Genomic DNA, 19,823 nt, shown 5'->3' on the forward strand with positions numbered 1-19,823 from the left:
GTTATTTAGTCGTCAGATGATGTGCAATTATATTTTAATGCTTAATCTCTACATTTTTAGAGGTTTTTTTCACATTAGTACCTTTTTTTTTCCTGAACACCTACTGTGTATGTATAAACGACACAGTTACCCAATTCAGCCAATCAAATCACAGTTTTCATATTTTAAATCCATTGTCCACATTGGGCATCATGTCTAAATTTCCATTTTACAGATTTCAGATTTCCACATGATGTTGTTTTTGGCTTATAAGGATGGAAAGTTTACTAAAATGCAAATTCAGATTAAAGTGAGTCAAATCAGCAGTTGTGACCAGTCAAAGCTGATGACATTACTATATAGGTGGACATATATTTCCATACTTACGTAGGCTGTATGACCCAGCTATCCAGGGTTTAATGCCCCTGACAATCATTAGCAGATGTGCGCTCATTGGTCCAGTAACATTGAAAAAAGCCTCTGAACTCACATTCTTCCTGGGGAGGCGATGGCAAAATGCGTGTCTACTGCATATGTGGAGGAGTATGATCCATATGTAGCTCAGATAATTATATATATACTCTATAATAATTTTATTCATTTATATAGCGCTATTAATTCCACAGCGCTTTACATACATTTAATATATAATTATTATATACTCTATCTACCTAACATATAAGTTTTCTGTACCTGGTTTGATATTAAGCATGATCCATATGTAGTGCTTTATTTCCAACAAAAGCGGATTATAAAGAGGCTAATGTGGGGCCAAAGACTCCGAGGGGGGCCTATGGCCAGATTACCCTCATTATAATGTTTTCACCGCCAATAGCAGCGCAGATATCCGGCATGGAGCTTTCCTGGAGCTCTGCTGCCGTCAATACAGAATGGCAGCACAGCTCCAGGGAAGCTCCCGTCGCCTGTTCAGTGTCGATGAGCAGAGTGTGTATTGTTTTCCTTATATATATATGAATGGGATGTGTACCTGTATACAGGCTGCCTATATGGGGGCTGATCTTGTATAAAGAGAGGTTATGTGAGTACTGTATGTAGGGAGCTATGCGAGCATTCATTTTGTATATAGGGGCTATCTGAGAGATCATACTGAATATAGAGAGCTATGTAGGGGCTAATATTGTATATAGAGGCTATATAGGGGCTCATACTGTATATAGGGGCTATATTTAGGCTCATACTGTATATAGGAGGCTATGTAGGGGCTCATACTGTATATACGGGGCTATGTGAGGGATCATCCTGTATATAGGGGGTGTAGTGTGTGGACTCCTTCTATATATAGGGGGCTGTGTTTGGGCTCATACTCTATAAAGGGGGCTGTGTGTGGGCTCATACTGTATATAGGGGATGTCAGCATACTTAATTCTACTCAATAACAAGTTAAAATTAATATTAGTTAATAATTATTAATATATTAATATTGAGCTAAATTAATTTCAGGGTATTGGTTTGGCCCTCTAAAACAGTCACAGTCTCTCATGTGGCTCCTTGGAAAAATAAATTGCCCACCCCTGCTCTTTTATGTATAGCACGGTACATAAGGGAAATATGCGACACACATAGCTGTTTCTCTCGTTGTGCATCTACAGATGTGCACCAGAGAACTTGTGTGTTAATCACATGATCTATCAGATGTGATTATGTGACCCATCACATGATATATCAGGGGCTATGGGGGGAGTAACGCCTTCTCAACTGCCTGGAGTATTCTTAATCCGCCCCAGATTACTAAACTGCCATTGTGGCACATACTATATATACTTGTATTCCATGCATCTTTTGTATTGGGCTCTAGGAATGTAAAGCCCTTAGCACCTATAGTTCTATGTATGTTTCCTCATGGATTATATTATTTTTAATAATTTGCATACATGCAGCCATACTTTATTTAAATATCTACTGTATAATTGAGAAAGCTCTTGATTACATTAACCCCTTCAGCCCCCGGGCACTTTCCATTTTTGCGTTTTTGTTTTTTGCTCCTTTTCTTCCGCGAGCCGTAACTTTTTTATTATTCCGTCAATCTTGCCATATGAGGGCTTGTCTTTTGCTGGACGAGTTGTACTTTTAAATGAAACCATAGGTTTTACCATATATTGTACTGGAAAACAGCAAAAAAATTCCAAGTGTGGAAATACTGCAAAAAAAGTGTGATCGCACAATAGTTTTTGGGATGTTTTATTCACCGTGTTCACTATATGATCAAACTGATGTATCTAAGTGATGCCTCAGGTTGGTGCGAGTTTGTAGACACCAAACATGTATAGGTTTACTTGTATCTAAGGGGTTAAAAAAATTCACAAGTTTGTCCAATATAAGTGGCGCACGTTTTGCGCCATTTTCCGAAACACGTAGCGTTCTTATTTTTTGGGATCTATGGCTCAGTGATGGCTTATTTTTTGCGTCTCGAGCTGACGTTTCTAATGGTACCATTTTTGCGCAGATGCTACGTTTTGATCGCCTGTTATTGCATTTTGCGTAAAACTTGCGGCGACCAAAAAACGTAATTTTGGCGTTTGGATTTTTTTTACCACTACGCCGTTTACCAATCAGATTAATTGATTTTATATTTTGATAGATCGGGCATTTCTGAACGCGGCGATACCAAATATGTGTATATTTATTTATTTTTTAACCCTTTAATTTTCAATGGGGGGAAAGGGGGGTGATTTGAACTTTTAGGTTTTTTTTTGTTTTTTTATTTTTTTAAAACTTTTCTTTTTACTTTTTTTTTTATTTTACTAGTCCCCCTGGGGGGCTATAGCAATCAGCAATCCAATTGCTGATCGCTATCTGCTGATCACAGCAATACAGCTGTAAACAGCAGATTCAGTCACTTTGGTTTTCCCTCTGCTCTCGGCCGAGGGAAAACGAAAGTAAAACATCGTAGCAGCAGGCGTCATCACATGACCCTGTGCTACGATGGCAACCACCGATAGTCACATGATAACACACGTGACTTCCGGTGGGGGCGGCGGTAAGTAACAAACATGGCCGCGCGCATTTAAATCTTGCTGCCAGACTTTGGCAGCAAGATTTAAGGGGTTAATGGCCGCGGGTGGAAGCGATTCCACCCGCGGCTAGCAGGCACACATGTTAGCTGTTGAAAACAGCTGATATGTGTGCCTATCCACGCCGCCTGCCCGCGGCAGGGGGCGGGGCTTAACGGGACACGATCCTGGACGGATAGATCCGTCCAAGGTCGTGAAGGGGTTAACATCACCAACAAATGTACTGTATCTCTGGTGAAAACCTTCATACAGGAGTTTTATAACCATGTATGAACAATAACACAGGTATGCATAATTTGGATTTATGATTTTTTTTTCAAATCCAATGACTGATGCTTATGTTCTCTTATACCCTGAGTTAAAAAAATATATATAAAGTGGGTACGGAAAGTATTAAGACCCCTTTACATTTTTCACTCTTTGTTTCATTGCAGCTATTTGGTGCATTCAAGAAAGTTCATTTTTTGCTCATTAATGTACACTTTGTCCACTATCTTGACAGAAAAAAACAAATGTAGATTTATTTTAATCAAGAAAAACTGAATTGTCACATGGTCATAAGTATTCAGACCCTTTGCTCGGTATTGAGTAGAAGCTCCCTTTTGAGCTAGTACAGCCATGAGTCTTCTTGGGAATGATGCAACAAGTTTTTCACACCTGGATTTGGGGATCCTCTGCCATTCTTCCTTGCAGATCCTCTCCAGTTCCGTCAGGTTGGATGGTGAACATTGGTGGACATCCATTTTCAGGTCTCTCCAGAGATGTTCAATTAGGTTTAGGTCAGGGCTCTGGCTGGGCCAGTCAAGAATGGTGACAGAGTTGTTCTGAAGCCACTCCTTTGTTATTTTAGCTGTGTACTTAAGGTAATTGTCTTGTTGGAATATGAACCTTCGGCCAAGTTTGAGGTCAAGAGCACTCTGGAAGAGATTTTCTTCCAGGATATCTCTGTATTTGGCCGCATTCATCTTTCCTTCAATTGTAGCCAGTCATGCTGTCCCTGCAGCTGAAAAACACCCCATAGCTGCCACCACCATGTTTCACTGTTAGGACTGTATTGGGCAGGTGATGAGCAGTACCTGGTTTAATCTACACATACCACTTAGAATTATCATCAGACCAAAGAATCTTGTTCCTCATAGTCTGGGAGTCCTTCATGTGTTGTTTTGCAAACTTTATGCAGGCTTTCTTATGTCTTGCACTGACGAGAGGCTGCTGTCGGGCCACTCTGCCATAAAGGCCTGACTGGTGGAAGGCTGCAGTGATAGTTGACTTTGTGGAACTTTCTCCCATCTCTCTACTACATCTCTGGAATTCAGCCACAGTGATCAAGGAGTTCTTCATTACCTCTCTCCCCAAGGCTCTTCTCCCACAATTGCTCAGTTTGGCTGGATGGCCAGGTCAAGAAAGAGTTCTCGAGGTCCCAAACTTCTTTCATTTAAGGATTATAGAGGCCACTGTGCTCTTAAGAACCTTGAGTACTGCAGAAATTCTTTTGTAACCTTGGCCAGATCTGTGTCTTTCCACAATTCTGTCTCTTTGCTCCTTGTGCAATTCCTTTGACCTCATGATTCTCATTTTTGTCTGACATGCACTGTAAGCTGTGAGGTGTTATATAGACAAGTGTGCGCCTTTCCAAATCAAATCCTATCAGATTAATTAAACACAGCTGGACTCCAATGAAGGAGTAGAACCATCTCAAGGAGGATCACAAGGAAATGGGCAGCATGTGACTTAAATATGAGTGTCTGAGCGAAGGGTCTGATATTTCAGTTTTTCTTGATTAAAACATTTTCAACAATGTCTACATTTATGTTTTTTTTCTGTCAAGATGGGGGGCAGAGTGTACATGAAAGAGAAAAAAATGAACTTTTTTAATTTACCAAATGGCTGCAATGAAACAAAGATTGAAAAATTGAATTTAAGGGGGTCTGAATACTTTCCGTACACACTGTATATATACATTTATTGAACATTCATTCTGCAGCTTTATTAGAAATTAATTCTTGTTCATTTTCCTTTTCTTTTTAAAGCTTCTATTGACACCTTTTGTCTTATAGAAGGCCTGTGTATCTTCTCTGTGAAGCATCCAGCAGTCGCCCCCATCATGTTCATGTTCCACCTATCTTTGTATTGTCGCCCCATCTCCTTGATATCTTGATGAAATCTTTCTACTTGCTCTTCGCTAACAGCACCAAGGTTTTCAGGAAAGTAGTCCAAATGGGAATGTAAAAAATGTAATTTCAAATTCAATACACAACCCAAGATTTTGGAAACATTTCAGCGTGTTCACCATGGACTTACATTTTGGATCTTTGTTGTTACCTAGAAATTTGTTCTCAATTTATTCAACAGAATCCCAAGCCCTTTTCTCGTCAGCTTTCATTTTTGTTTCGACCACGTCGTTCTTCATGACTTTCTGAGCCACAAAAATGCCTTCTTTTAATTTTTTTTCCAACAGTCCTTGAAACTTGGTACACAGGTACTTGAGTTTATTCTACTTTTAGTAGAGATTTTACAAACTGCTCCATCAGTCTAAGCTTAATGTGGAGTGGTGGCAAGATAACTTTAGTGGAATCAACTAAACTTTCCGCAACTATGGTCTTGAGTCAAAATTTCAAAGATGTTCTCGTTGGCCAACTTTTTTGGCTCCAGTGATGAGTCCTATCCCGGCTTACCCATTCACACTAAAAGCATTTGGACTTTGTGTATCCCTCTTGCTACTCAAGGAGCAGAGAGAGAACTTTCAGATCACCCCATTGACCATCCATGATTCTCGTAGTTAAGTTCTTTGAGAGGAAAGTCTAAATTCTCAAAGCTTTCCTTCAAGTGCACAGGAGGCCCTACAGGCACTGAAGCATACTTGTTGCCATTCTGCAGTAGCACAGCTTTCAGACATTTGTTTTGGTTGAATCAATAAAAAGTCTTCAGTCACTTACATTGTACTCAATGTTTTATTTTTTCATTAGCCTAGGAACATCACTGCAGTACTCTAGAGCACCATCTAGAAAATAGTATAGAAGGAATTCCTTTTCTCTGCATGAATAAAAGGTATAAGGAACTAGCAGGTTATTTTCTTTCAATCTAGAGCTTAAACATTTTCGAGAATGTTTAGGAGGGTCCAAGTTCCTGACTTAGGCTATGTGCGCACTAGAAAGTGCCTTTTTCTTAAGGAAAATCTGGACCCTCTTAAAGAATCCCGCACCAGCGGTAACAAAACGCACCAAGACCGCAGCGAAATCCACATGCGGTTTTACCGCAGTTTGCCATGGATTTACCGCGGAATTACCGTGGATTTACTACAAGTTGGTCCCTGTGGATTTTTACCATTATCTATGGCAAAAAACACAGGTACCTGCGGAAAAGAAGTGACATGCTCATTAATTCCGCAGCGGAATATCTGTGAGTAAATCCGCGGGTTTAAGAAAACACTGTGTGCACAGCATTTTTTAAAACTCATAGGATTTGCTGGGGAATGACTGCAGCAATGTTAGACACATTTTCTGCAGCAAATCCGCAACAAATCTGCGGCAAAATCCGCTGTAAATCCGCAGCTTGCGCACAGGGCCTAAAGCATTTCATTTGATCTGTGAAAAAAGCTATGGCTCATTGGGACTAGCATGATAGTCTTGGTCAGAATCCTACTCTTAACCTTCTGAATCTATTGAATCAAGTGTATCTCCAAATTTCTCCAGAGATGAAGGGGCAGGTATTTCTGGGTTAAACGAAAGCTGGGCTAAGAAAATCTCCTCTGCCCACACGAGCCAATTGCAGTACAGCATACATTATGTCTAACCAATCTAATGACAACAAAATCATCCACCAAAGGTCACCCAAAGGGGTCAAAGTATGATGCAGGAAAAAGCCTATGGAGTCAGTGTTTGTGAAAAAACTGTACATGAGGGAATTTTTTTCGACATTTTAACTGAGTTCAAAGATCGAAAGTATATAAGAATCACCGCTTACTTTTCAAACAATTTAACCCTTGCAGACCGTGTAATTATTTATACTCCCATTTGATTTCTGGTAACATGATGATTCTCCATTTTTTTAAAAATTGGTTGTAATCACGTGACTAATACTTTAAGAAAAACTGATTATTTGTATTACATTTTGTTGGTTTTAGTCATTTTGTAAGTTTAAATGTTCAATATACAATTGAATGCAATGCAATGTTTGGCACTTGGGATCCCTGTGGACATCGTGGGAATGCAAGGTGTGGGAACACCAAATTCTGGTGTTCCCATGAGAGGAGTTTATGGGATATAGATACAATATGTGTAATTGGTGCCAAATGCTTGTTGGGTGTATGGCTCTGGTCTAAAGACGTGCCCTGCTGATTGAATGGGTCGGAGGTAGACTGTTGGAATGGCCAAAAAAGGGCCGTCACTTAGTCACCAGGGAGGGTATTAAATACCATTGTTAATAAATTCCCTCATTTGTCAGCGTAGACGACTCTTTGTGAGAGTCAGAAGAGACAGGCATTGCAAAAAATGAAATGCTCAGCACAGTTATTTTGGTTCTGTTAAAAACTGTCAGACAATTATAGTATGTTATTGCTGGAGATACAGAATGTCCTGTAAGGTCTTGACCCATTCTGGTAATGGCATCACAACTTCACATGGAGGGTCGTTAAACTGAACCTCCTGCTGGCTTTTCTTGGACATTGGTATTGTGCATCACTTTTCCCTCTGAGTGCATGTAAAGTACGGATCAGAAAGGGTAAAGAGACATTCCAGTCTTGTATATTTATGACGTATCCACAGGAGCAAGTAAATCATAAATCTTATAATTGTAAGGTTCCTCAAATAATCAAACATGTCAATAAAAGACGAAAGGCACATTAACCCCTTTTTTTCTTACATAGAGAGAAAACCTTTGGAGAAAAATGCCACAAGCTGAGTGAAATTAGAATACCATACCATGCTGCATTTGAAACAAATACCACTGAACCAAGAGTCCAAGACAACTAAACAAAAATGCCAAATTAAATTTTTTTTTTAGGATTTAAAGGGTTATTCCCTGAATCAAAAGTTTTCTTAATCTACAAGATAGGGGATAACGTAATACATTGGTGGTCCACCACTGGGACCCCCATGCGTTCCTGGAAACTAGGCTCTTGAATAGAGGCCTTTAAGGCCGCTCTACACACAACAACGTATCTAACGATATGTCGTTGGGGGTCACGGATTTCATGACGCACATCCGGCCTCGTTAGTGACATCGTTGCGTGTGACACCTACGAGCGACCGCTAACGATCACAAATACTCACCAAATCATTGATCGTTGACACGTCGTTCATTTTCAAAATAACGTTGCTCGTGCTGGATGCAGGTTATTCGTCATTCCTGAGGCAGCACAGATCGCTACGTGTGACACCCCGGGAACGACGAACAACAGCGTTCCTGCGTCCTCTGGCAACAAGGTGGGAGTTACGTGAATGCGGCTGCTCTCCACCCCTCTGCTTCTATTGGTGGCATGCCGATTGATGTCGCTGTGACACCGCACGAACCTCCCCCTTAAAAAAAGATTGTTCACCGGCCACAGTGACGTCGCTAGGAAGGTAAGTCTGTTTGATGTGTCCTAGCGATATTGATCGCTGTGAAGCCCCACAGGTGTAGTGTCAGTGTCGGTGCATTACCTTCAGGGACTCCACGTTGCTGGATCTCCGTCACTGGTAGGAAATCTTCTTGTTTGATCGTGACGCCACTCTCAGTATTGCGGCCAGTAGGGACCGCCACTGCAGGTTGAGGGTCGCCTGGGGCTGATGGTGTGTGCAGTTAGTTGGAATAGCCTCCTGAGAGTGAGGCAAGCCCCAGGGCCCAGTGTAGGTTTGTAGTACCACAAGTCGCAGAATAACCACACAGGCAGGAATGTCTTTCAAGGGCTTTACTCACATTTGATGGCAGGGTGAGTAGCCCGGGCGTAGCTGGGATGAACCAGGTGGGAACCAGGTATCCTTCAGGCTGACTTTATGAGGGTGACTACTGACTCGCCTTCCTTAGCCCTTGGTGGTTTGGGGTGACCCCGACTTTGAGTCCCTATGGGGGTCACCCAGGGAAGATGCTGTAGCCTCTCTCTCCCCTTCGTTCGCCGTATGCTTGTTCCCCGGACCAGGCCACTCCAGCTGCTTGCCTCCTGTGACCTATGGGCCCTCACTGCGGTTACGTGGCTGCGGCTTTTGTGGTGTTGTGGTGTGGGCTTTGAGAGCCCCACACCGGCAGGTTTAGCAGGGAAAGGTGGATCTATCCTTGCTTCGGGATCTGCCGCCCGGTTGGGCCTGGTGCTCTCTAGCAGTCTCCTTACTTCCCACTCCGTTGCACTCCCTAGCTCAAGCTGGCTTTCAGGTAGCACTCCTAGTTGACCGTTCTCCCCCGTCTGTAGCCACTGCGCGGACGCTGTCAGATTGCACAGCTCCAGGGATCTGCTCCTCACTTGAGCTCCCTGGACTCTACACTGAACTGGCTCACTGCTCCTCCTCTCCTGTTCTTGCCTACGCCACCTAGCAACCAGACTCTCCACCACACCCCTTGAGAGGAGATGGAGGCTCTACCCCCTCCACTATTCCAGTGAAGGTGAAGGCTTGCCCCCTCCTGGGATCCCCAGGGGTCCTCTCATGGGTACATGTGTGAGACCTGGTCACTATGCGCCTGTGTTCCACACCCCAGTCAGCCTTCTGGATTACCTGTATTGTACTGTCCCCAGCATGGGTGCAGTACTCAGTGGTGCCTGACCAGGTCAGGGGCGCCACATCGCCACGGGCAGCGATTTGCCCATGATGCACAAACGATGGGGGCGGGTGCGATCGCAGCGTGCAAATCGGCCTTTAGTCTTTGGGGTTGTGGAAAATAGTCAAGCGCTGTATTTAGTTTTCTTTGGCAGTACAAGATAATTTATTATAATTCACTTCAAACTAATCTGATCAGATTCTATGAGGAGGTAAGTTCCAGACTGGATTAAGGAAATGCAATGGATGTTGTCTATATGGATTTTTCAAAATCGTTTTATACAGTGCCACACAAAAGGTTGATACAAAAAAAATGAGATTATTGGGAATAGGGGAAAATATGTGTAACAGTGATAGGAAACAAAGGGTGGTTATTAATGGAATACACTCGGACTGAGTGACGTTTAAAAGTGGGATACCAGAGGGATCAGTATTGGGCCTTCTTCTTTTTAACATATTTATTAATGACATTGTCAGGGGCATTGAAAGAAGAATTTCAATACTTTCAGATGATACTAAACTATGCAATGTAATAAATGCACAGGAGGATAAATTAATATTGAGGGATTTGTGTAATCTGGAAGCTTGGGCTGAGATATGCAATTGAAGTTTAATGTGGATAAATGTAAGGTCATGCACTTGGGCAGAGGAAATAAAATGTATAACTATGTACTCAATTGTAAAACACTGGGTAAAACTGTCATTGAAAAAGACTTGGGTGTATGAGTGGACGGCAAACTCAACTTTACTGACCAGTATCGAGCAGCTGTGGCCAATTCTAATAAAATAATGGGATGCATTAAAAAAGGCATAGATGCCATGACAAGAACATAGTTTTACTCCTATACATGTTCCTAATGTGACCACACTTAGGGGTACTTTGCACGTTGCGACATCGCTACTGCGATCTCGTCGGGGTCAAATCAAAAGTGATGCACATCCAGCGCCAATAACGACGTCGCAACGTGTAAAGCCTAGATGCACCGATAAACGATCGCAAAAGCGTGGTAAATCGGTGATCTGTGTAGTGTCGGTCATTTCCATAATTTCGCTGCAGCGACAGGTAAAATGTTGTTCCTCCTTCCTGCGGCAGCACACATCACTGTGTATAAAGCCGCAGGAGCGAGGAACATCTCCTACCTGCGTCCCGCCTGCAATGAGGAAGGAAGAAGGTGGGCGGGATGTTTACGTCCCACTCATCTCCGCCCCTCCGCTTCTGTTGGCTGCCTGCCGTGTGACGTCGCTGTGACGCCGCACGACCTGCCCCCTTAGGAAGGAGGCGGGTCGCCGGCCAGAGCGACGTCGCAGGGCAGGTAAGTGCGTGTGAAGCTGCCATAGCGATAATGTTCGCTACGGCAGCTATCACAAGATATCGCATCTGCGACGGGGGTGGGGACTATCGCGCTCGGCATCGCTACAATCGGTTAGCGATGTCGCAGCGTGCAAAGTACCCCTTAGAATACTGTGTACAATTTTGGTCTACTGTGTATAAGAAGAACATAGCTGAACTAGAGCGTGCAGATGAGAGCAACCAAGGTTATTAAAAGAATGGTTGGACTGCAATACCAAGACAGATTATTAAACGTAGGGTTATTCAGTTTGGAAAAATCAATTCTTAGGAGCAATCTAAATACAATGTACAAATATATGAGGGGACAGTACAGAGTTCTCTCTAATGATCTTTTTACACCAGAATGCTGTATGTGGAGTCGGGAAGGAATTTTTTTTCCCCTAATGTGGCACTTACTGTCTGTCGTATGTTTTTTTTTTCCTTCCTCTGGATCAACATGTTAGGTTAGGTCATGGGTTGGACTCAATAGACTTAAGTCTACCTTCAACCTTAAACACTATGAAACTATGAATTATAGGAACATACAGTATGTCTCCATATTTTTTTTTCCACAAAGAAAGCCAGTAAACATGGTGCACAAAAAAGCTGCATTTTTCCAACAAATGCTTTGTGTGAAAGGCGTCCTAGAAAGGTTCCCCATTTAATACATTGGGGATGCACATTATAGAATGGGACATGTCTCAGCCACTGACTGCCTTTATTACACAAGATGAAGTCATTTTTCTTATTGATTACATCTTATATAATTGTGTGTATTCCCACGCTGCCTTTTTACTTATGATAGTGTAATGTTTTTATTTTGTTTACAGCCAACGAGAATTGCTGTTTATTATAGTTTATTACCATTCACAGCATAAAGAATTAATCTGTCAAAGCTATGTTGTGATTTTACTACAATCAGCCATAATCTAACCCCTAGTGTATTATTCAAGGACGCTGGAGAATCCTTTTCACACTTAATAGTCAGTTAAAAGGCTTTACAGGAACAAAAAAGCAAATGAAAATTTACGTCAAAATTGTTACCTAAAACATAATCAAATTCAGTTCGTGATCACCAGGAGACAATGGATCTTATGGGCAGGATCTCTCTCTTTACCTCTGTTTAATGAGAACAGGTGGTGTTGGGGACCATTTACAAACCAAATGGTAACACAACGTATGTAGTGGAATTGGAGAATATATAGTGTTTTTTATATAATCCTCATTCAGCTATTTTTGCTCAAACTTAGTTTGTAACTATCCTGTTTTTTAATGTCGCTGCTCTGAACTATGTGCTCACTTGGAAAGTGGAAAGCAAGTAACTTGCAAAGTGGGCTTGGAAAGCATACGGCCATTTACCACCCTCCACCCCTCGCAGGTTGCAATATAGCCTCATGGCACAGTTTCATAACGAAAGAAGCCTTTTGACACAATTTCTTGTCTAAATTGCTCTGACACGCCATTCAGGTTTCTGGCTCTTTTACTGGTTACTAGTGTTTTGAAAAGAGGTACACATTTTCTGAAATAAAAATGTCCCTCCTCCTTCTTATGTGGTTACACAAGCTTCCAGAGCCTCATGAAATTATCACTGTGTGCAATTAGGGGAGGTATTTAAATAGCATTCTATGTGGACACATTAAAGCCATGTGTGCCCACTTTAGCTTTGCTACCTGAGGTTTGCCGGAGGCTTAAAATTTGATGTTAGTAATGCACAACAATGAGAAAATGCCCGATAAAGGACTAGAGGAACCCCATTGTCATAAACCGCTTAATTTTACAATCTGTTCCCTATGACTAAAAAATCTAGGCACTATATGACGAAGAGAACACTTCTTGATGCTGGAATATAAACAGATGATTGATGCCTCACTGTATGTTAATTATCTATTCTGCGTTGAATAATGGAGTATTACATCTTGGTAAAGTAGTTAAGATATATACCGTTCCTACAGCACAGGAATTGAAGTATATTGATTACCAGTATAAAACCAATATAAAAACTTGCGACCCTTTGCCTCAGGTAGTATGTTCATGAATATTTTGCATCAGTATATATAAGACAAAACTAGGAGTAGGTTCAATCCTTGGAGAGGTGCAAATCCATTTATTCTACTGAAAAGTGATCTTATGTTATCATTTGGTTGAATCTCGAACATGACAGTAGTTATCAATCAAGCTTGAATGCAACATTATGAAATCATTAGTATTATTGGAGTCTCCACACACCCATATATATATAGAAACAGGCATACAATTGGGCATGAGATTGGACAGGTGAGCTGGTTGGTCTACAACTTTTTTGGTTGAAACTGTGTGTGTGTGTGTATATATATATATATACAGGGCCGGCTCCAGGTTTTTGTGGGCCCTGGGCGGAAGAGTCCCGGTGGGCCCCATCCACACGCAGACACACACATACGTACACATACATATACATATTTAAAGACAAACTCACAAAAATACGTATAGAACTGACATATCTATACAGTCATATACACTGACATACATAGATACACATCATACATGCATACAGACACACACAACACAACTCTGCTAGATACATACATACAGACACACACAGCTCTGCTGGATACATACACACATAGCTCTGCTACATACACACATAGCTCTGCTACATACATACACAGCTCTGCTGGATACATACACACATAGCTCTGCTACATACATACACACATAGCTCTGCTACATACATACACACATAGCTCTGCTACATACACTCATAGCTCTGCTACATACACACACAGCTCTGCTGGATACATACACACATAGCTCTGCTACATACATACACAGCTCTGCTGGATACATACACACATAGCTCTGCTACATACACTCATAGCTCTGCTACATACATACACACATAGCTCTGCTGCATACATACACACATAGCTCTGCTACATACATACACAGCTCTGCTGGATACATACACACCTAGCTCTGCTACATACATACACACATAGCTCTGCTACATGCATACACACATAGCTCTGCTACATACATACACACATAGCTCTGCTACATACATACACACATAGCTCTGCTACATACATACACACATAGCTCTGCTACATACATACACACATAGCTCTGCTACATACATAGCTCTGCTACATACATAGCTCTGCTACATACATACATATAGCTCTGCTACATACATACATGAATCTGCTACATACATACACACATAGCTCTGCTACATACATACACACATAGCTCTGCTACATACATACACACATAGCTCTGCTACATACATACACACATAGCTCTGCTACATACATACACACATAGCTCTGCTGCATACATACACACATAGCTCTGCTACACACATACATACACATAGCTCTGCTACATACATACATGAATCTGCTACATACATACACACATAGCTCTGCTACATACATACACACATAGCTCTGCTACATACATACACACACACATAGCTCTGCTACATACATAGCTCTGCTACATACATACATGAATCTGCTACATACATACACAGCTCTGCTACATACATACACACATAGCTCTGCTACATACATACACACATAGCTCTGCTACATACATACATGAATCTGCTACATACATACACACATAGCTCTGCTACATACATACACACATAGCTCTGCTACATACATACACACACACATAGCTCTGCTACATACATAGCTCTGCTACATACATACATGAATCTGCTACATACATACACAGCTCTGCTACATACATACACACATAGCTCTGCTACATACATACACACATAGCTCTGCTACATACATACACACATAGCTCTGCTACATACATACACACATAGCTCTGCTGCATACATACACACATAGCTCTGCTACATACATACACACATAGCTCTGCTACATACATACACATAGCTCTGCTACATACATAGCTCTGCTACATACATAGCTCTGCTACATACATACATAGCTCTGCTACATACATACACACATAGCTCTGCTACATACATACACACATAGCTCTGCTGCATACATACACACATAGCTCTGCTACATACATAGCTCTGCTACATACATACATACACATAGCTCTGCTACATACATGAATCTGCTACATACATACACACATAGCTCTGCTACATACATACACACATAGCTCTGCTACATACATACACACATAGCTCTGCTACATACATAGCTCTGCTACATACATACATGAATCTGCTACATACATACACACATAGCTCTGCTACATACATACAGACATAGCTCTGCTACATACATACACACATAGCTCTGCTACATACATACACACATAGCTCTGCTGCATACATACACACATAGCTCTGCTACATACATACACACATAGCTCTGCTACATACATACACACATAGCTCTGCTACATACATAGCTCTGCTACATACATACATGAATCTGCTACATACATACACACATAGCTCTGCTACATACATACACACATAGCTCTGCTACATACATACACACATAGCTCTGCTGCATACATATACACATAGCTCTGCTACATACATACACACATAGCTCTGCTACATACATACACACATAGCTCTGCTACATACATAGCTCTGCTACATACATACATGAATCTGCTACATACATACACACATAGCTCTGCTACATACATACATGAATCTGCTACATACATACACATATAGCTCTGCTACATACATGCATGAATCTGCTACATACATACACATATAGCTCTGCTACATACATACACACATAGCTCTGCTACATACATACACACATAGCTCTGCTACATACATAGCTCTGCTACATACATACATGAATCTGCTACATACATACACACATAGCTCTGCTACATACATACACACATAGCTCTGCTACATACATACACACATAGCTCTGCTACATACATAGCTCTGCTACATACATACATGAATCTGCTACATACATACACACATAGCTCTGCTACATACATACACAGCTCTGCTACATACATACACACATAGCTCTGCTACATACATACACACATAGCTCTGCTACATACATACACACATAGCTCTGCTACATACATACACACATAGCTCTGCTGCATACATACACACATAGCTCTGCTACATACATACACACATAGCTCTGCTACATACACACATAGCTCTGCTACATACATAGCTCTGCTACATACATAGCTCTGCTACATACATACATGAATCTGCTACATACATACACACATAGCTCTGCTACATACATACACACATAGCTCTGCTACATACATACACACATAGCTCTGCTGCATACATACACACATAGCTCTGCTACATACATAGCTCTGCTACATACATACATACACATAGCTCTGCTACATACATACATGAATCTGCTACATACATACACACATAGCTCTGCTACATACATACACACATAGCTCTGCTACATACATACACACATAGCTCTGCTACATACATAGCTCTGCTACATACATACATGAATCTGCTACATACATACACACATAGCTCTGCTACATACATAGACATAGCTCTGCTGCATACATACACACATAGCTCTGCTACATACATACACACATAGCTCTGCTGCATACATACACACATAGCTCTGCTACATACATACACACATAGCTCTGCTACATACATACACACATAGCTCTGCTACATACATAGCTCTGCTACATACATACATGAATCTGCTACATACATACACACATAGCTCTGCTACATACATACACACATAGCTCTGCTACATACATACACACATAGCTCTGCTGCATACATACACACATAGCTCTGCTACATACATAGCTCTGCTACATACATACATACACATAGCTCTGCTACATACATACATGAATCTGCTACATACATACACACATAGCTCTGCTACATACATACACACATAGCTCTGCTACATACATAGCTCTGCTACATACATACATGAATCTGCTACATACATACACACATAGCTCTGCTACATACATACATGAATCTGCTACATACATACACATATAGCTCTGCTACATACATACAGACATAGCTCTGCTACATACATACACACATAGCTCTGCTACATACATACAGACACACACGTAGCTCTGTGGGGCCCACACACACAGCTCCAGGGGCCAGCACATACAGCACCGGGGGGCAGGGCATACACCTAAGGGGGGAGAAGCCCATACAGCTCCCCAGGGCCCATAAATCGGGGGCGGGGAGGGCACATACCTCTCAGGTCACGGTGGAGAGGGGGCCCACACAGCGCCGGAGAGGGGGCCCACACAGCGCCGGAGAGGGGGCCCACACAGCGCCGGAGAGGGGGCCCACACAGCGCCGGAGAGAAGAGCTGTGCTGGGGGTCACTGGCTGGCACTGCAACTCCTTCATCTGTGGGACTGAGCAGGCTGGTCGGTAGCTCCGCCCACAGATGAAGTTCAAACCAGGAAGTCTGCGCGCCTTAAAGGGACGGCGCTGCAGATTCCTGCCGAGGACTGCGGAACTCGGCCCGGGGGCAGCAGAACTAAGGCGAGGGGGCCCCGGCCAAGGGGCACCAGAACTGACGAGGCCGAGTGGGCCCCCCCGGCTCTCCAGGGCCCCGGCATTTGCCCAGGTATGCCGCGTGCTGACGCCGGCCCTGTATATATATATATATATATATATATACTGAATAATAATATGAACACGACACTTTTGGTTATGCTCCCATTGTTCATAAGCTAAACTCAAAGATCTTTTTTCTATGTACACAAGAGGCCTTTTTATCTCAAATATTGAGGAGATAATCCATCCACCTCACAGGTATGGTATATCAAGATGCTGATTATGCAGCATGATTATTGCACAGGAGTGCCTTAGGCTGGCCACAATGAAAGGCCACTATAAAATGTGCAGTTTTATCACACAACACAATGCCACAAGTTTTGAGGGAACATGGAATTCAGGAATGTCCACCAGAGATGTTGCCTGTGAATTGAATGTTCATTTCTCTGCCATAAGCCATCTCCAAAGGCATTTCAGAGAATTTTGCAGTACATCCAACTGGCTTCAATACTGGACTATGTATAACCACATCAGCCTAGAATTGCCACATCCAGCACCTTCACCTTTTTAGATTGTTTGTGGGACTAGCCAACAGACAGCTGCAGCAACAATCGGTTTGCATAACCAAAGAATTTCTGCACGAACTGTCAGAAACCATCTCAGGGAAGTTCATCTGCTGCTCGTTGTCCTTATCGGGGTCTCCACCTGACTGTAATTCAATGTCATCAACCGACTTGAGTGGGCAAATGTTTATATTCTTTGCCATGGCTTGTTGGAGAGGAGTTCTCTTCATAGAAGAATGTTGGTTTTCACTGTACAGAGCAGACGGCAGACTGGAAAATGGTGGCCAAAGCAGATAATGACTGGTTACCTGCCCACCCCCAGACCCTCCTACTGTAATATTGTAAAACTGCACATTTTATAGTGACTTTACATTTTGGCCAGCCTAAGGCACACCTGTGCAATAATTATGCTGTCTAATCAGGATCTTGACATCCCACACCTGTGAGGTGGATGGATTATTTTGGCAAAGGAGAAGCGCTGACTAACACAGATTTAGACAAATTTGTGAACAATATTTGATTGGAAAAGGATATTTGTGTACATAGAAAAAAGTCTGCTGAGATCTTAGCATTCAGATCTTGAAAAATGGGAAGAAAAACAAAAGGGTTGCATTTATATTTTTGATTTGATTTTTGTCCAGTATATGATATATATACATATATATATATATATATATATATATATATATATATATGTATATATATACACATACACAGTATGTATATATAACTTATATATATATATAATATAATATATATATAGATATAAGAGTATATTTTTTATATATATATATATATATATATATATATATATATATATATATATTTACAGTGTATATATATATATATATATATATATATATATATACATATTTCTCAGAAGTGAGGGGATGGTAAACTTTTAGGTGGACAGAAAATATATATCATGGTAACATTGAAGCATGTAAAGTTTTAACAATATTGTAGCATCCAATGAAGAATCTAAAGTTCTGTGCACATCCCATTTTCTAGCTGTTCTGTCAGGGTTTGTGCTCTTTTTCATGGCAAGAAAAGTGCAGTTTGCAGGGCTATTTCCAGCCCTTAAATCACCCCAATTAAGTCTCCCAGGGCTGTCATAGCTCCATGATAAATGGAAGCCATAACGCTTTTGTGAACAGAACCTAAAACTTCACCCTCCTCTTTATTACATACATACTGGATTTGTAATGTATGCTGTAAGCATAGTATAATATTTGCTTTATTATAGAAAATAAACAGGTATGTCGAGTAAAAGAAAGCTGAAGATGTTTCTATTACTTAAGAGAGTCAATCTGACATATACTGAGTTTGACATATGGGTTTGACCAGATAGATCTTTGATTTGAAAGTCAACAATTCCCTGCAAAAAGTAACTCTTCCATATATTGACCATTCACTTCATGGGAAAAACATTACCCTACACAATACAAAAAGGCTACAAGAATAAAAGAAGACCACATAAGTGCAATAATCCATTTGTTGTATACAAGTTCATACAAACAAGCAAACATGGTCTTTAAACAACTATAATTAAAAGCAGCTCTGTGATTCTTCTGCGAGAGGTTACTAGCTCGAGAGAACAATAAAGCATGCTACTTCCTACAAGAAAAATCCCCTGGAGCAAGAATGACACTTTCCAATAATT

The 19,823-nt window shown here is 41.4% G+C and overlaps 1 protein-coding gene across 3 annotated transcripts in view; it reads right to left on the reverse strand.

Annotated features, from left to right (window-relative positions):
* Positions 1-19,823, reverse strand: part of RAMP2 (receptor activity modifying protein 2) — a 285,979-nt gene that overhangs the window by 265,768 nt on the left and 388 nt on the right. The window lies entirely within an intron of this gene.

The sequence above is a fragment of the Anomaloglossus baeobatrachus genome, chromosome 5, assembly GCF_048569485.1.
Source record: "Anomaloglossus baeobatrachus isolate aAnoBae1 chromosome 5, aAnoBae1.hap1, whole genome shotgun sequence".
In the NCBI taxonomy this organism is placed as follows: Eukaryota; Metazoa; Chordata; class Amphibia; order Anura; family Aromobatidae; genus Anomaloglossus; species Anomaloglossus baeobatrachus.